Genomic DNA, 18,575 nt, shown 5'->3' on the forward strand with positions numbered 1-18,575 from the left:
ACCTCCAAAAAGGAGATCTTTCATTGATGATGCATGAGGATGTGAACTCAAGATCCTTGACATCTGTTTAAGATAAAAATTTAAAACTATTAACCATCTGTTTTGGAGGGCAATAGGGCAAGGAGGGCAAGAGGTGAGCTGGTAATTAAGGTTCCTTGTTGAGATAAATGTAAGATATATGACTACTTATTTGTCATTTATAGATAGAAGAATATAAAGCTTTTGTCTCCCATATAAGGCAAAAGGAAATGGGTGTATCTTTTGTGATTGGTTCTAGCAAACAGCCAATAGGAATTTCAACCAGGCTGATTGGACAGAGGCAGCCAAAGGAGGAGCAAGGAGGCTGGGCTGAGGGAATATAAGTGCTGGCCATAATGGCAGGAGGCCAGGCCAGAGCTTGGTAACCATATACCACTGTGCCTCTCATTTATTTGTCTGACAAATAAATTATTATTTTAATTTCTCTATTGCTGCGTTGAATATTTCATTCCATCTAAGCGTTAACCACAAGCAGGGTGCTACAACAGTGCTTTGAGGGAGGGGTGCTGAAGTAATATATCACCTTGTTCTTGTCTGCTTTGTGTTCTCTGTTCGTTCTGTAGGGTGCTTGCTTGGAAAATGTTGGACTTTCAAAGCCTTCTGGCTCAGTCACATGCCCACACAGCCAGTTCTGTCAAATCAGCTTTGCACTTAGTTTCTGAGACTTTGGGTGCCAACTGAGCAGAACTCGAGACTGAAGCTTTTATCATTTCCCCATTTATTTCAACCCCCTTTGTTATGTACTGAGTTGAATAAGATCCAAAATGCAGCAGTCTGATTGGTCCTAGAACAATAGGATCCAAAATGTAGCAGTCTGATTGGTCCTAGAACAATGCAGCAGTATGATTGGTCCGCAGGAGCCACCCAATCCAGCTCCAGGTGGAAGTGAATCCACAACCTGATTGGTCTACATGAGAATCCAGGAATTAGCCAATCACGTGCAGCCCTTTGTGTAAATAATGTAGATAAAGCAGATATTTTGGGGAAACATTCATTCCTCCTCACCACTATGAGCTGAATAAAGAGCATGAAATCCACTCTCGACTCCAAGTATATTTCACCCTTCATCTATCCTCCTGAAAATTTACTGGCTACTTTCCTGGTGGCAGTTCTACAATGCGCGGGTGGCGCTGTGGTCTAAACCACTGAGCCTCTTGGGCTTGCTCATTGGAAGTTCGCTGTTTCAAATCCCCACAATGCGGTGAGCTCCCATTGCTCTGTCCCAGCTCCTGCCAACCTAGCAGTTCAAAAACATGCCAGTGCAAGTAGATAAATAGGTACCACTCCAGTGGGAAGGTAAATGGCGTTTCCGTGCGCTCTGGCACTCATCGCGGTCCTCCGTGCGCCAGTAGCGATTTAGTCATGCCTGGCCACATCACCCGGAAAACTGTCTGTGGACAAATGCCAGCTCCCTCAGCCTGAAAGCAAGATGAGCGCCGCAACCCCAGAGTCACCTTTGACTGGACTTAACTGTCCAGGGGTCCTTTACCTTTACCTCTACAATGCATGACATTTTGCTACTGAAATCTTTCCCCACAAAACTACAGGGAGTGAAAACATCTTCTTCCTCAAAAAAAAGAGAGATGCGCGCAAACCACATTAAACCTTCAGATTTATTCTTTTTTGCATAAATAGTAGAAAAGGTATGAAGCCCAAAAACCACAGGACCTATTTGTTCTTAATTTGGCAAGTTTATCCACTCAAGGGATGCTACTATGCCTGAGTATGTCATCCAATTCTGTAAAATAGGGAGAGCAGGGACTGCAGACTTTTTAATGAAAAAAAATTAGGTACCCTCTGGAGTGCTTTTGATGCATTCAGAGTCCAAACAAAAACTTGTGTTTGGTACATACCCTAATAATTTGTTTCTTAGCAATAAAGGCTAGAGTCACCCTGCTTTTTTTTCTACACTTGACCACCCCTACCACCTGCAGTTTATTGTGCTGAATCTGAACATGTGAAAAAATCAGGTTTACGGTGCTTAAAGAAGAAGAAGCAACCTCAAGTCAGTTCTGCTCCTGTGATTGATTAGTGTAAAGTAGAGGAGTCAGCTGCAGGTGAGATTGTCCCAGTAAAGCTCATTAATCAATTCCTCGATTCAAATTCAAAAAGTTTCTTAGATGGTTAAAGGTAATAATAATAATAGTAATAATAAAGGATAAGAGATAGCAGATTGCATTTAAAAAGAAAACAACAGTACTGTACTTTTTTAAAAAAACTAATCCTAGACTGGTATAATCTTTCAGCAACCTGTTGTTGTTTATTAAATTTTTACACCACACTTCATCCATAGATCTCAGGGTAGTTCACAGCATTAAAAGACAAGCGAAAAACACAAATATACAAGTAAAGCATATTCAATAGATTTTTCAGAAAGCACAAGATTCCTCAAAGCAAAACACCTGTCCCAATTAGAAAATGGTTAATCCTAGTCTAATATATTCTGCATCATTGTGAGAGCCAACTCACATTTGTCTCCATAATTTAAACAATGCCTTGCAATATCTAATTTCCTACATAATGTCCCCACTTGGTATATAATTATCTGCCACCCAGTTATTTTGGGAAAATATACAACAGCACATATTTTTAAGATGCATATTTTATGCCACCCACAGCTATGTACTCACAACCACTAATACAGTTTAGAAATTCTGCCATGAAACAGGCATTGAATGAGCACCCTTCCATAGGAAAATACCGGTATATTTTTTCACACAATGCATAAATAACTATTGGAATTCATTGTCACGTGATGTGCTGATGGTAAGCACCTTAGAGAGTTCCTGTCTGCCAAGGTCATCCAGGGAAGATGAAGAATGAGAGAATCAGAACAGGCAAGAATATGTTACACTTTACACAGCTCCCACAATAAATAGTAATGTCTACCAACCTAGATGGCATTAAACAAGGATTAGAAAAATTCATGGAGGATTAGTTTATCAATGGACGTTAGACCTGTTGACTATATGGAAACCAGTAGTGCAGTAGTAAAGTCCATTGCACTGAGGTCCATTCATTATAGTCACAGCCACAGCTCTTCTAAGATTCTACAATAATATTATAATGATAAAATAATAATAATTCAGGGTGCATTGCAATGATCAGTGCAGGTCTCCATGTGTTGCCTTTTGGCTTAGACCTACTATTTTCTCTGCATGGGCATGGGCAAATCATCTGGAGTACTCCCATAGCTTCTTTCTGAGTGTTGGCCAGCAGGCAATGGCTTTTTCCTTTTTTTAAAAAAAATAATATTTATTGAAGTATCAATTGAAAACATATAAAAACAAAACCACAACAATAAAAACAAACATAAACAAAAACAACAAGTATAATTTCAAACCTTATTTTCTCAACCTACTTTCCCCGACTCCCTCATACCTCCCCGTTCTGTATTCTATTTTCCTTATCCAGTCAGTAAATCCATTCCCTTATTTACCAAAGTTTTTTGACAATTCCATTCCTTTTCTTATTTAGCATCTCTGAACACCATATTATTTTCCAACCCATGTCTTTCTAACCTTCATTAATTTTATAATACTTATCAAGATAATCTTTAAATTTCTTCCAATCTTCTTCCACTGTCTCTTTCTCCTGGTCTCGGATTCTGCCCGTCATCTCTGCCAGTCCCATGTAGTCTATCATTTTCATCTGCCATTTTTCCAAAGTGGGTAGCTCTGATGTCTTCCAATACTTTGCAATAAGAATCCTTGCTGCTGTTGTAGCATACATAAACAAAGTTCTATCCTTCTTTAACACCACATGGCTGACCATGCCCAGGAGAAAGGCCTCCGGTTTCTTCAAGAAGGTATATTTAAATACCTTTTTCATTTCATGAAATGAAAAAGGCAATGGCTTTTTCCACCTGCCTAAGGGAGCTGTTTCCAGAAGAAGAAATGTGAGAGGAGACAGACTCTGTTTGCCATCGTGGGGTGGTTGGTTTCACCTGGGCGGTTCCACCTCCAGCCCAAGAAACCTTCAGAAGGGAGTCACTGTGCCAGGAATTTGTGTATTTTAATGAGCAGAACAGAATAAAATATTATGAGTCGTTGGGGTGTGGGAAGTGTGTGCGTGAACTTAACAGTTTATTTTTGGCTGCTATTTGCTAATGTGGTTTATATTATTTTATAGATTATAAATGCTGCATTGATTTGTTAATTGATATGACTTTTGCTTTAGCTTATTTTTAGTCCTTGCCTTGTTAGCGGTGTTTTATAGATTGTTATTGTTTCACTGAGGATTTGTTAATTATTCTGTACGATTTATGCTGTATTTGTAATGTTGTATTATGTCATTTTTATTTATTGTTTGTAAGCCGCTTTGAGATTCACATGAATGAAAAGAGGCACAGGAATATAACAAACCAAACCAAAATGAAATGAAATTAAGTTGCTACATTCTCTTGAACTTGCACACCATTCTCTTGAAACTGAAATACTTTGGGTTTCCAGTGCTCCTAAATCAAAGAATCGCAGAATTGCAGAGTTGGAAGGGATGATACGGGTTGTATAGCCTAACCCGTTGTAAATGCAGGAATCTTTTTGCCCAATGTGGGGCTCAAACCCACGACCTTTAGATTAATAGTCTCATGCTCTATCAATTCAGCTATGCCTAGCTTTGGAGCATACAGTGACTAAAATGTGCCTCTTTGTGCTGACTGGGTGGCCCTAGGACACTGGAGACAGAGATTTGTTAAAAGGTCCTTGCATATATGCACCCTGTAACTCTGCGTCCCTACACCACTGATGGAGACTACACTTTGAGGCAGTTTGCCCTTGAAAACTAATAGCTGCCAGGTGAGGTCAAAAACAGGGCAAGGTTGTTATCCATGCCCTGTTTATTGAATTCCTGGAGGCAGCTGACTGACAACTCTTCCCAGTAAGAGTTTGGGAGGGTTTGACCTTAAGCCCAATCCAGCAGGGCTCATTTTATAGATGGACTACTGGTCAGTGTCCGAGTTTTCCCATTCAAAAGGAAATTAGCATTCAGGGAAGTGTGGAAGTGCAAAACACGAGATAAGGCCAATAAATAAAAGTCGAAAGAAGCCTGGTTTATCAGGGTTTCCAGTGTCTGGTTTTCAGTGACGATAAGGGTATTTTCAGGTATGCTGCCTATACGAATTCTTCATCAGAAAGATACATCGTTTACAAAAATCTGCAGGCACTAAAGAAAAATCTGTTGTTGTGAAAGCAGAAACAAGGATGATCCATTGACAAGGATTTCTACTGGCTGGTATAATTTTATTCTGTGCTTTATGCCAATGAATAATTTACAGGCAATGCATTTGAGATGAATAAGTCATTTCGTTCATGTAAAATTATAACTTTTAAATGAGGTTGTCCTTTGGGGGTGGAAGGACACCTCGTATTCTATGTTAGCAATTATAAATGCCATAAATTTATATTTATATGCCTGGATTGGGTTGTTTTATATTTTAAAAATCCTCCATACATACCTGATTCATTCTTCACTGCATCTTCAAGCAACTTTCAGCTGAATGTTTTGATCTACTTTCCAGGGGGCGGGGGCAGGAGCTTTTGCTGCTGGATGTATACCAGGGCAACACAGCAACTTAAGACATTGAAGGGCTGGTTTACAGAGGCAAATTGATGACTTGATGACTAGAGTACTAAATGTTCGCTTCCACATGCAAATGAATCATCACAGAGCAAATGCCGTATATAATATCATGGCAAACACAGTGGGCTGGTCCAGAGCAACATATTCAGACTTTCTTGTTGTTTAGTCATTTAGTCGTGTCCGTCTCTTCGTGACCTCATGGACCAGAGCACGCCAGGCACTTCTGTCTTCCACTGCCTCCCGCAGTTTGGTCAAACTCATGCTGGTAGCTTCGACAGTGGCGTAGCGTGGGTTGTCAGCACCCGGGGCAAGGCAAGTAATTTGCTCCCCCTAACCCAGGTAGGGGCAGAGAGCTGCGAGTGCGAGCGCCCCCCCCCCCAGATGTTGCGCCCGGTGCAGCCGGCCCCCCCCTGTACCCCCACGCTACGCCACTGAGCTTCAAGAACACTGTCCAACCATCTTGTCCTCTGTCGTCCCCTTCTCATTGTGCCCTCCATCTTTCCCAACATCAGGGTCTTTTCTAGGGAGTCTTCTCTTCTCATGAGGTGGCCAAAGTATTGGAGCCTCAGCTTCACGATCTGTCCTTCCAACGAGCACTCAGGGCTGATTTCCTTAAGAATGGATAGGTTTGTTCTTCTTGCAGTCCATGGGACTCTCAAGAGTCTCCTCCAGCACCATAATTCAAAAGCATCATTTCTTCAGCGACCAGCCTTCTTTATGGTCCAGCTCTCACTTCCATACATCACTACTGGGAAAATTCAGACTTTAGCTCCCTTGAAATCAATGGGTGGCATTCAAGGTTAGCCACACTCAGAGAAGATTCACTGAAGTTAATGGACGCCACTAACTTGGTTCATTCATTTTAGTGGGCCGAATCTGAGAAGAATTTAGCTGAATAATAATAATAATAATAATAAATAGCCCACCCATCTCGCTGGGTTTCCCCAGCCCCTCTGGGCGGCTCCCAACAGAATATTGAAAACACGATAAAACATCAGACATTAAAAACCTCCCTAAATAGGGTTGCCTTCAGATGTCTTCTAAAAGTCAGATAGTTGTTTATTTCTTTGACATCTGATGGGAGGGCATTCCACAGGGTGAGCGCCACTACTGAGAAGGCCCTCTGCCTGGTTCCCTGTAACCTCACGTCTTGCAGTGAGGGAACCACCAGAAGGACCTTGGAGCTGGACCTCAGTGTCTGCACTGGACAATGGGGATGGAGACGCTCCTTCAGGTATACAGGACCAAGGCCATTTAGGGCTTTAAAGGTCAACACCAACACTTTGAACTGTGCTCAGAAACGTACTGGGAGTTATATGGTCTCGGTGGCATATACAATGCAGTGGGACTTAAGTTGCACATGACTAATTTGTCCTGTTGATTTCAAGAGGACTAAAGTTTGAGTAGCTTAGTCTAGATCGTAGAATCATAGAACTGTAGGGTTGGGACCCAAGGGTCATCTAGTCCAACCCCGTGGAACACAGGAATCTTTCGTCCAACATGGGTCAGAACCCATGACCCTGAGATGAAGTCTCGTACTCTGCCGACTGAGCTATCCTCCACCCTACGTTTTTCCATTTACAGTGGTACCTCAGGTTACAGACGCTTCAGGTTACAGACTCCGCTAACCCAGAAATAGTACCTCGGGTTAAGAACTTTGCTTCAGGATGAGAACAGAAATTGCGCGGTGGCAGCGGGAGGCCCCATTAGCTAAAGTGGTACCTCAGGTTAAGAACAGTTTCAGGTTAAGAACAGACCTCCAGAACAAATTAAGTTCTTAACCCAAGGTACCACTGTATTCATGCTTTCAGCTACACATTATTGTTGAGAAAAATCCTATGATAGACATGTGAGGCTGAAGCTCTCTACTACCCAGCAAGACTGAGAATGCTGCAACTATGCAACAAACAATTTAAGCTGGGCTAAGTCAGTTCATAAACTAACACATGGCTGTTTAAAATGGTTGTGGCATTCTCTTTCTCTCTCTCTCTCTCTCTCTCTCTCTCTCTCTCTCTCTCTCTCTCTCTCTCTCTCTCTCTCTCTCCCCCCCCCCCCCACCCAAAAACCCTGCATTTCAACTTTCAGAATAAACTTCTCACATTTTCAGTCCTGCCCTTATTTAAAGGCAGAGCTTGCTCATTACAGACCCTTACATTTGTTGCTGGGTATTGCAGAATCTTAGCGAGTTCTGAATGTAGCAAGGGCAGGAAGGACAACTGTAATGCACATCTGCAAATCTCGCACCGGCCAAGGTAGTAGGATAATATATATATTTTTCTGATAGGGCACAAGACTTGAAGTTACTGTATTCTGAAAGGTTGTTTTGGGTCTGGGTTTGTTTTTCCACAGGAGAACCAGCTTCTGAACAAATGCACTTTAAAAAATTCAATTTCCTTCTAGCTGCTAGAGGAAATTCACATCAAGTCTTGCCTGTGCAGATGGCAGAAGTCCAAGCATAGGGGAGATCTATATGTCAGTATGATGTTCTGTCTCTAGTTACCGAGGTCTGTAATGGGTAATAGCTTAGACAATAGGATGAAAGGCTGAACAAAAGTCTCTCTCTCTCTCTCTCTCTCTCTCTCTCTCTCTCACACACACACACACACACACACACATTTATGCAACAACAATCTAAAGTAAAACATTTTTAAATCCATCTGATTAAGCAACATGCTAATAATCACCCATTGTACTCAATGGGTTTCATTATGGCTGGATTATGCCCTACATTTAAAATACTAAGAAACTGATGTTTCAACACCAAATTATGTTCAAATTAGTCCTAAATAAAACATGTTAATTTGTGTTGACACAGTGTTCAATGTAAAAAGGTGTGAAATCATAATATAACTCACTTTTTAGTGTTTTAGTTTGGTAGGTTATGCATGCAAACAGTTTGATATAGTGCAGATATGGATTACAGTTGGCTAAGTGTCTTGTTATTAACCAATGGGGGACAACTTCCCCTAAACAAATGTGACTGGGTTTACTGCTACAAGCTGTCAATGTATGTATTGGGCTTTTATGTTAGAAAAGGACACAGGAGAGGCACTAAGGCGTAATGGTTAGAATGTTAGACTAAGGCATAGGAGTCCCAGGTTCAAATCCCTGCTCAGCCATTAAGCTTTTTGGGTGACCTTGAGTCAGTCACCTTCTCTTAGTCCATGGGTAGGGAAACTAAGATCCTGGGGCCAGATCCGGCCCAACCACCTTCTAAATCCGGCCCGCGGATGGTCCCGGAATCGGCGTGTTTTTACATGAGTAGAATGTGTTCTTTTATTTAAAATCCATCTCTGAGTTATTTGTGGCGCCTGCCTGGTGTTTTTATATGAGTAGAATGTGTGCTTTTATTTAAAATGCATCTCTGGGTTATTTGTGGGGCATAGGAATTCGTTCATTTCTTTTTTCCCAAAATATAGTCTGGGTCCCCACCATAGCTGTCAACGTTTTCCTTATTTTAAGGGAAATTCCCTTATTCTGAATAGGATTCCTCACAAGAAAAGGGAAAAGTTGACAGCTATGCCCCCCCACAAGGTCTGAAGGACAGTGGACCGGCCCCCTGCTGAAAAAGTGCTATGTACTGAAGTTCTCACCCTGGGCCAGCAGGGGGGATACTGTAGATAGTTTTCACTCAGGTCCACATATGCAAATAAGGAATTGAAAGTGACATTCAGTGATTGGATAGTTACAGAAAGTTGTTACTGTTGCGTTGTAGTGGAGCTCTGTATAAGCAGGCTGGCTGAACCCTTCAGTTCAGTTCTGTTCTGGCCTGTGAATAAACGAGAGCTGTTTGAAGAATCACTGTGACGTCTGATATGTTCACCCACAACTTAACAAAAAGTTTGCTGACCCCTGACTTAGTGTAACCTACCTCACAGGGTTGTCGTGAGGATAGAAGGAGAAAGGGGAGAATGATGCATGCCACCTTGAGCTCTTTGCTAGAAAGTTCAATATGTTACTGCTGATATGTAAAGCCCTTCGTGTCATGGGACTACTTTTCTTGCGGGAACACCTGACCCCCTAACTTTGATCTGCAGAACTGGTACTGTTGTAGTTGCCACATAATACTTGTTATAAGAAATCAATCTTTTAGTGTGGCAGCACCTACATTCTGGATCTCCCTTTTTAATTTTTTATGGATGATTTTAATATTTCTGGTAAACCACTCACAGGTAAATAAAACTTTATGTGTAGGAACTATTTGCACAGCTAGTTCCTTATTCAGTTAGGGATTTACACGAGGAATTATTCACTTATTATAGCACTGCTCAAGCATGAATTAAAATAATATATTAAAATATACATGAGATGCTTCTAACACTCAGAATGTACTGATGCTGAGGATGTAACACAAAGTGTTGCAGCACCAAATGCTTCTCTTCTGGGTCCCGGTTAACCAGCCATTCAGTTGCATCCTCTTCCAAAATTCTCCATTATTTCTTTGCTCCCTACCTACATTTACACAAGAGACAAACAGCCGTGGCAGTTCGCACAGTCAGACATCATGGGCTGTTCAGATTTTGTTTCATTTCCTCTCTCTCTTGGTCCTCTTAGTGATTATTTTTTCTAAATATTTTTAGCCTTCTGAAAACCTTGGGATTCCCCAACCATACGACTCCTCCCTGTGATGCCTGAGTGCTGTTTTTCCCCTACACAATCACTTCTGAACACAGCTGTTAGAGGGAGTTGTTGGTACCATTACTGCTGCTGCTGTTGCTACTGCTAGTATTACTGTGCAGCATCTTCACTATATTTATGCAACAATTCAGCCCATACTGAATACTTTATTTTTTGGTAGGAGGCAATTTTGATTAACAGTTTAACATCACATTGCATTTTAAGATTTGACTCTCATCCATTATTTTTACTCATCAGTTGTTTTCAGCCCCAACTCAAATAATAAAATTAGTTTATTTGTAAGCAACCAAAATATTACTTTATTTGGAAGCAACTAATTCAGCTTTCTGATCAGCCACAGGAATAGCAGACCACCAGCCTCTCTCTCTCTCTCTCTCTCTCTCTCTCTCTCTCTCTCTCTCTCTCTCTCTCACACACACACACACACACACACACACACACATTTTAGACCATTACACAGTCCAGACCATCAAGTACATACATTGAAACTGAAGCTGAATTCAGATAAGACTGAGGACTCAGCTACATTGGTAAAGAAAAAGCGTTTTATATGCGTTGTGTATGCATTATAACACCGTGACACCAGATGATGCTGTGGAATTCTGTTTTTGCCCACACAAGTTCTCGTACAAAGATTGCAACGCGTTTTCCTGAAATGCTTCCTTGGTGTGTTGAGATCCAGCCTGAGGCACTGTTCATGGGCAGTTTTCTAGATCGGATGGACGAGAAGTTACCTGCCCTTGATGGACTTACACTTGATCTGAAAGAGCAGCTACATAGCTTGGGTTGCTTCCAGTTCCAGTGCTGTCTCTTGGACTCAATGGCGTGGCATTCCTTCCATCAGCTTTGGCTGGTAGCCCAGCTGCACCCCTATCTGGACAGGGATAGCCAAACCTCTCTTGTCTAGGCTCTGATCACCTTTAGGTTAGATTACTGCAATGCATTATATGTGGGGCTGCCTCTGAAGACAGTTCAGAAACCAGCTGGTACCGAATTCAGCAGCCAGGTTGCTCACTGGTGAGAGACGGTTTCAGCATATAATACCAATCCTGCTCCAACTGCACTGGATGCCATTTAGTTTCCAGGCCCAATTCAAGGTGCTGGTGTTGACCGAGAAACGGCTCAGGATTGCAATACCTCTCCTCTGCCAGTGTGTTTGCACCACACTGACCTTGCTTCTTCCACATCTTCCGCTCTACCCTGCAGCAATGCAACCAAACGGAGGTCAGGTGAATGGCAGCAGCCTCCCCCTCCACACACATTGTCTGCTACTGGTTCCACTGATTTCAGTGGCCCTGGTGCTTACTAAGTGTGCACAGGATCAAGGCTGCTCAAGGACGCTTTGCTACTGGAGGCAAAACAGAAAATTGCACCCTCTCCTCCTCTTCCTTTTTTTTAAAGAATAATTTTTTATTAACCGACCAATCACATCAAATCAAACCAAATTACATAAATTCCAAATTATGCAGCCGAATTTAAAATTTTTGTTTTGGGTACCCATATTTCAAGTTCCGAAGGGGATCCAATCAACTTCTTGCTTCTTACTGCTGTTTTAATGTCTACAAATCTAACCTTATGATGTTCACAGTACTATCCAGTCCTTTCTTATTGTTTTTCCACATCTCTTGCTGTTATTTTCATATATTTTTCCTTTCTCTTTGTGACCTCTGATAGTCTCCACAAGCTGGTTAGAACAGTTTGTAATCCTGCGTGGATTTTTTTTTTTTTTATCCAGTAGCCATATCCAGACGTTTTCCATATAACATCACTTCCAGTCTTAAAACAGTCTTAGTGTCATTAATCTTCACCAATCTGCCTCCTTTCTCAAAAACTCTGAGGAGATTCACTAGGAATGCAGTCTGAAAACAAGTCCGTTCTTCCTCCTGGCTATAAATCCTTTGGCAAGATGGCGACTCTGAATTAATTGCTGCGCCATTCCCAAAAGCTCTTATTGCTTCTCGATCTCCATAAAGCATACTTTTGGTTAAAGTTTATCTCCACGCAGACCTTAATCATCTTGCTTGTGTCAGTTCAACTGACGATTCTAATGAGGAGGGGTTCTTGTAAATCACATAGAAGGAAAGTAAAAATGGCCCCCCCCCATTCAGTCCCGTTGTCAACATACCCAGCCTTTGGTGTATCTTCATCAAAAAATATTCCTGTTTCTCCAGCCCGTCGTCTTCTTTCGCAGAGGTCACTTAAATTAGCAGACTTCACTCCCCTTCTTCACTTGAAATATGTGCATTTGCTTCTTTTGTAATTAATTATTCCAAATTGCTGCAACTAGTGCGCGATCAGAGACAGTGTCCAGGAGAGCCGAGGTCCACACGGGGGCATTCTGCCTAGGGCCCTCACCCCCTTCTTTCGAATTAGGGGGTGATTTATGGGCACAGCAGGCAAGGGCAGTGTTCCCCATTTCCTTGGGGCAACAAGGGAGGCTGCCTACTCCCATAACAGCCTCTTAATTACCCCGGGTGGGTCGGAGAGATGGTATTGTCGGCCATCTTCCAATGCGCCCCCTAGTGGCCCCCCTCTCCTCCTCTTCCACTGCCTCTTCCCTGCCCCCGTCGCTTGGGGTGACTCGGGGCAGCCAAGGGAAGCCCCAGAATGCCGAATTGGGGGGGATGGAGCCTGGAGAGAGACAGTGGGGAGAAGGAGGGCAACATGCGCAAGAAGCAGTAAGCAGCACGCTTGCAGCTAGTCCAACCTGCTGCCTGAGGCGACTACCTAACCAAGTCTCAGGGGCAAGTAGCCCTGCATAGGACTGCATATCTTGATTTATTATTTTCTTTCTCAAACATCCAACATGAGCCATCCCATATGCTGGAAATTTTATTTGGACACTTTAAAACAAAAGCTAAAAAAACCAAGGGTTCTTCTCTCTCTCTCTCTCTCCCAGCTCCTGTTGTTGTTGTTGTTTAGTCGTTTAGTCGTGTCCGACTCTTCGTGACCCCATGGACCAGAGAACGCCAGGCACCTCTGTCCTCCACTGCCTCCCGCAGTTTGGTCAAACTCATGCTGGTAACCTCGAAAACACTATCCAACCATCTCATCCTCTGCCGTCCCCTTCTCCTTGTGCCCTCCATCTTTCCCAACATCAGGGTCTTCTCCAGGGAGTCTTCTCTTCTCATGAGGTGGCCAAAGTACTGGAGCCTCAGCTTCACAATCTGTCCTTCCAGTGAGCACTCGGGGTTGATTTCCTTCAGTATGGAGAGGTTTGATCTTCTTGTAGTCCATGGGGCTTTCAAGAGCCTCCTCCAGCACCATAATTCAAAAGCATCAATTCTTCGGCGATCAGCCTTCTTTATGGTCCAGCTCTCACTTCCATACATCACTACTCCCAGCTCCTACCATTTAAATAATATTGCCCAGGAAAAATAATTTCCCACTGGGGGAGAAATCACAAGCAGCTGAAAGCTGATGGCAGATATTTTTTGGGAGAAGGGGAAATAAATTCTCGCCCCATTATGATTTTTGCCAGATGACAAGAGAGAAAGTTTTCCATTAAAAAGACTCTGACAGGCTGGGGCCTCTTTTGGAGACATACAAACAATCAGCAGATCGCAGCACGGCATCTTTAATACATTCCACCCATGACAGCAAATCATTTCAGACTTTGCTAGAGAATAAATATGAAGAGTGAAATTAGGTGCTGCTTTCTTTTTTAAGAAACAGTTGTCAAAGATCAAATGGAACTTTTATCGTAATTCAAGTGATGCCACACACCTCCTCCCTTAGTTAGGTGGCAAACCTCTGGAGATCCCCGAATGTTAATTGAAACTTTGACACATTACTTTTTCATCTCTGGGCCGAAAGCTACTCATGTTTACGTGTCAAATCCTGTTAAACTGGGAGGTGGAAAAAAATTAATTAAACTGCCATACTAGCAGTTTCACACCCAACACACCATCATTACCTGCAGTTAAATGTATTTGAGGGAGATGCAGCAAGGAATTTATCCTTAAGGTTTAGGGGCAAACAAAGGAACATGGGAAGCTTCCTTGTTGTTGTTGTTTAGTCATTTAGTCATGTCCGACGCTTCGTGACCCCATGGACCAGAGCACGCCAGGCACTTCTGTCTTCCACTGCCTCCCGCAGTTTGGTCAAACTCATGCTCTTAGCTTCGAGAACACTGTCCAACCACCTCGTCCTCTGTCGTCCCCTTCTCCTTGTGTCCTCAATCTTTCCCAACATCAGGGTCTTTTCCAGGGAGTCTTCTCTTCTCATGAGGTGGCCAAAGTACTGGAGCCTCAGCTTCAGGATCTGTCCTTCCAGTGAGCACTCAGGGCTGATTTCCTTCAGAATGGATAGGTTTGATCTTCTTGCAGTCCATGGGACTCTCAAGAGTGTCCTCCAGCACCATAATTCAAAAGCATCAATTATTCGGCGATCAGCCTTCTTTATGGTCTTTATGGAAGCTGCCTTATACTGAGTCAAACCAATGGTCCATCTAGAGCCATACTGTCATTGTAATTTTCAAGCAGAGATCTGGAGTTTTCAAGCAGGTGTTTTTCCAAGTTCTGGATGGAGTTGCCAGGGATTAAACTTCATGCAAAGCAGAAACTCTGAGACTGTGTGATGGCCCTTCCCCAAATAATATTTCGCAGACCTGAAATACATATTTGTAATATTTCTAAATGAGGAAAAATGTTTCATAGGCTTGCAATAAATGAGCTACTTAGGATTATTCTGAGGCATGTTTTTGCAGGGTTTCCCTCCCCCCCCCCAGTAGAGTTTATCCCATATCCTTTGGGCAAAATGACCAAAGACTTCCTAGGCCGCAAAGTCTGTGAAGGGTGTGCAGCCAGCTGCTTCAGTAACCAATCATAATGCGCTGTAGTGGAAGTCAATATTTAAATAGCTAGTAAGCAGCACAATGTGTATATCCTACGCCATGACAGCTCCTTCTGTTTGGTTATTCAGAAAAGTTCGTTCAAATCAGCAACTACACAATGGGATGGCTAATCCCTGGCCTGATCTGGCACACAAATGTGGCAGTAATCTTTCTCTGGCACACCAAGACGCCACGCATTTGTGTGTTTGCAGATGGGCTTCTCTGCCTGCCTTGTGTTGAGGTGTGTGCCCAACAACGTTGGGGTTCCCCTCAACCCTAAAAAAGGTCAAGAACTCTGGGCAACCCTTTCCTAAAATAATAAAGCATTAATTTTTTTTTAAAAAGTGTCCCTGGGTTCCTTGAAAAAAATCTGGTAACCATACTGTAGCAAGCAACAGGAACACGCTGTAGTAACCACTATCTTGGCATCAGGGTGACACAATAAAAAAAATTTAAAAAATTATTTATACCCCGCCCTTCTCGGTTCAAAAAACCGGGCTCAGGGCAGCTAACAACAAATTTAAAACACTTAATTGATGCAACAAAAAACAGCATAAGATACACTATAAAATGTGAATAACAGTAAATTCAGAATTCAAAAATCAATTTAGGGGGGAAATCCATCCAATAAACATTAGATGATCACCAGGGCTAGCTGGCTAAATTAGTCCTATTTGGGCCAGCGAGAAGACGAAGGGAGAATTAGCTGTGGTATCTCAGAGCGGGTAATCTTCATAAGAAGGGGAGGGGGGAAGGAAGGGGAATAAAAGTTCAAATTGAAAGCCAAGCAGTGATATGGGTGGAGTGAATGGGTGGGGGCACCTGCCCCTCCTGAAAAATGACTTATCCCTTTCCCTTCTGCCATGCTCAGCATGCACACAAGAGCATGGGGTGCTCTGCAGTGCATGGTTGGAATTGCTGCTTTCGAACAAGCTGATGGGCTTTCTGTATCCCTTCCCCTCCGGAAAAAACAGCGTTCCCTCCCAGTTCCGTTTTGCCGCCAATTTGCGTTGCCTCCCCGCAACTCACTCCCCTTAAACACTTTTCATAGTCCCACCACTGAACTATATTTCTAAGCATGCCCCACCCTCCCAGCCTTGTCTGATTCCCAGCACCTTCGAGAAATTCATCAACAGGCATCAGTATGCCCAGCGTGCTGTGTTTTTATTTCTTAGACGTTTTTCCTTAAAAAATAAAAAATAAAAGCGGATCTGAGATGATCTTGAAAAATGGGAGAACAGGCGAGAAATGCTGCCACAGGCCAATACAGTAGCAGCTGTTAATTTTATTTAAAAAGCCATTTGTTTGAAATGTTTCAGCTTGGATTCAGTTTCTGAGGGCAGACAGGCAGAAGGACACATTCGCCGAGCAAGCATCTGCCAGCACAACCAGTGCTGTCTCATGCATTCTGAGCAGGCAGGAGAGGGATGAGCTCACATGGAATTGAAATTAACTTATTAGACATCCCTCGCTTTCCCAGTGTGATTCCCCAGCATATGATTGTGAAGGCAGGAAGACGCTTCCCAGGGCCAGCTCTTCCAAGAAGCAAACCAGGCCAGCATCTTTAATTGGGGGGGGGGGGGGAGAGGAAATTGTTGAGCTATTTAATTAATCGGAGTGCATTGTTAAACTATGGAATTCTCTTGCACGGGAAGCAGTGAGGGCCACCAACTTGAATGGCTTTAAGAGAGAATCAGACAAATATTTAGAGGATAAAGGCTTTCACCCTGATGACTATACATTTAAAGCAATATCATGTCACAAAAAAATCCTGGGAATTGTAGCTTGCTCTGAAAGTTGTTAGGAAACCCTCATATTCCCCTCACAGGAGTACAGTTCCCAGAGTTCCCTTGGGGAAAAGATTAACTATTAAACCATTCTGAGAATTATAGCTCTGTGAGGGTTATCCTGACTCTCTTAATAGGGGTCTCCTGACTCTCAGCGCCCATAACAAACTGCAGTTCCCATGATTCTTTGGAGCAAGCTATGAATGTTTAAAGTGGTACAATACAGATTTAAATATATAGTGCAGATGGGGCCTCTGTTCTACCTCCCTTGTTACCTCTGAATAACAGTTGCCAGAAACAACAGGAGGGGTGAGTGATGTCCTATGTCCCTATACAGTGGTACCTTGGGTTAAGAACTTAATTCGTTCTGGAGGTCTGTTCTTAACCTGAAACTGTTCTTAACCTGAGGTACCACTTTAGCTAATGGGGCCTCCCACTGCCGCTGTGCAATTTCTGTTCTCATCCTGAAGCAAATTTCTTAACCCGAGGTACTATTTCTGGGTTAGCGAAGTCAGTAACCTGAAGCGTCTGTATCCCGAGGTGCCACTGTATCACAATCGTCCAACAAGCAATGGGGAGTGCAGTCAGTGGCACTGCAACTATCATGCACGTTTTCAAAACAAGAGGGTTGAGCGAAAGGGTTGAGTGAACCCCCACTTAGGCAACAATATAAAAGAGTTGGTATCTGAATATTTTAAACTGCAAACTGCCTTGTGATCTTCAGCAGGATGTAAATGTAACTAAGCAAGAAAAGAAATAAATATTGCACAAACCCCCAGTTCTCTCTTGCTTATGCACTCTGTGCTAAACAGCCTGAGGAGTTGAAAAAGGGTGACGAGAAGCAAAGCATCACTCTCTGCACAAGTCATTTCCTGCCTTAGTTTTATTGATTCACCACTATCCTCCCTCCAGCAGTGTCTCCATTTATTTGTATCTGGGAAATATAAAGGCTGGTGGGAGAGAAGCTCCTCCCCCAAGCATCATTGTAATGTTAATAAAACTCTACCCACCATTGGCTCCAGCTCCAACCACCATGTGACCACAGCACCCAATAGACTTTTCCCACTGGGGATGCACTCAAAGGGACAAATGTAGCTTATGTGGCTTCGCGCATAAGATTTAAAGGAGCTCTTGCTTTAATTGGCTTCATAATGTAGAACTTTGAACAATTTCTAGTTCATCTTCACATTTATTCCCTCCCTCCCCTGCCCACCCCCCAGCAGGAGGCCTGGGCCCTTAGAATAACCTTTTCAAAAATAATGGAAGCTATCAGACATATAAAGAAAGTTAGAAAGCAAAATGTGGAGGCACCATTTTAGGGCTTATTAGGCAGATAGTGAGGTGCCATTGGTCCTAAAGACACTTGAGTCAATCACTGTTGCTAAGCAATAAGAAGGAAGGAATGTGAGGCCTTTTCTGTATCTTTTCTATTGAAGAGATTTGTTTTCTTCCAATGGAAGCAGTTTGTAGTAAGAAGTACAAAGTGAGAGATGCCTTGTCCTTTTAACAATGGTGCAGCTGGGACAAATTAAACAGGATAAGTCTTTTCTAGTATGGAAATACAATGATTGGGAAACCTTCACTTGTTGACATTCTGTCTGTCTGTCAGAAATCTTACTACTTCTGTGTGGCCCTCGATTTACTTTTCAGCCCTGTACTTCAGCACAGTAGCTTGTAACTTGATGAACTCAAACTGA

The 18,575-nt window shown here is 42.7% G+C and overlaps 1 long non-coding RNA gene across 2 annotated transcripts in view; it reads right to left on the reverse strand.

The window, feature by feature from the left end:
- LOC309373229 overlaps positions 1 to 18,575 on the reverse strand; it is a 641,932-nt gene that overhangs the window by 535,539 nt on the left and 87,818 nt on the right. The window contains exon 3 of one of the 2 annotated variants that reach the window (XR_014169876.1): positions 13,925 to 14,596. The exons of the other annotated variant lie outside the window; for it this stretch is intronic. This is a non-coding gene — a long non-coding RNA (uncharacterized lncRNA). Of the gene's footprint in view, positions 1 to 13,924; positions 14,597 to 18,575 lie in introns of those variants that run through there. 2 annotated transcript variants of the gene reach the window in all.

Source organism: Podarcis melisellensis (genome assembly GCF_964234715.1).
Source record: "Podarcis melisellensis genome assembly, chromosome: 6".
NCBI lineage: Eukaryota > Metazoa > Chordata > Lepidosauria > Squamata > Lacertidae > Podarcis > Podarcis melisellensis.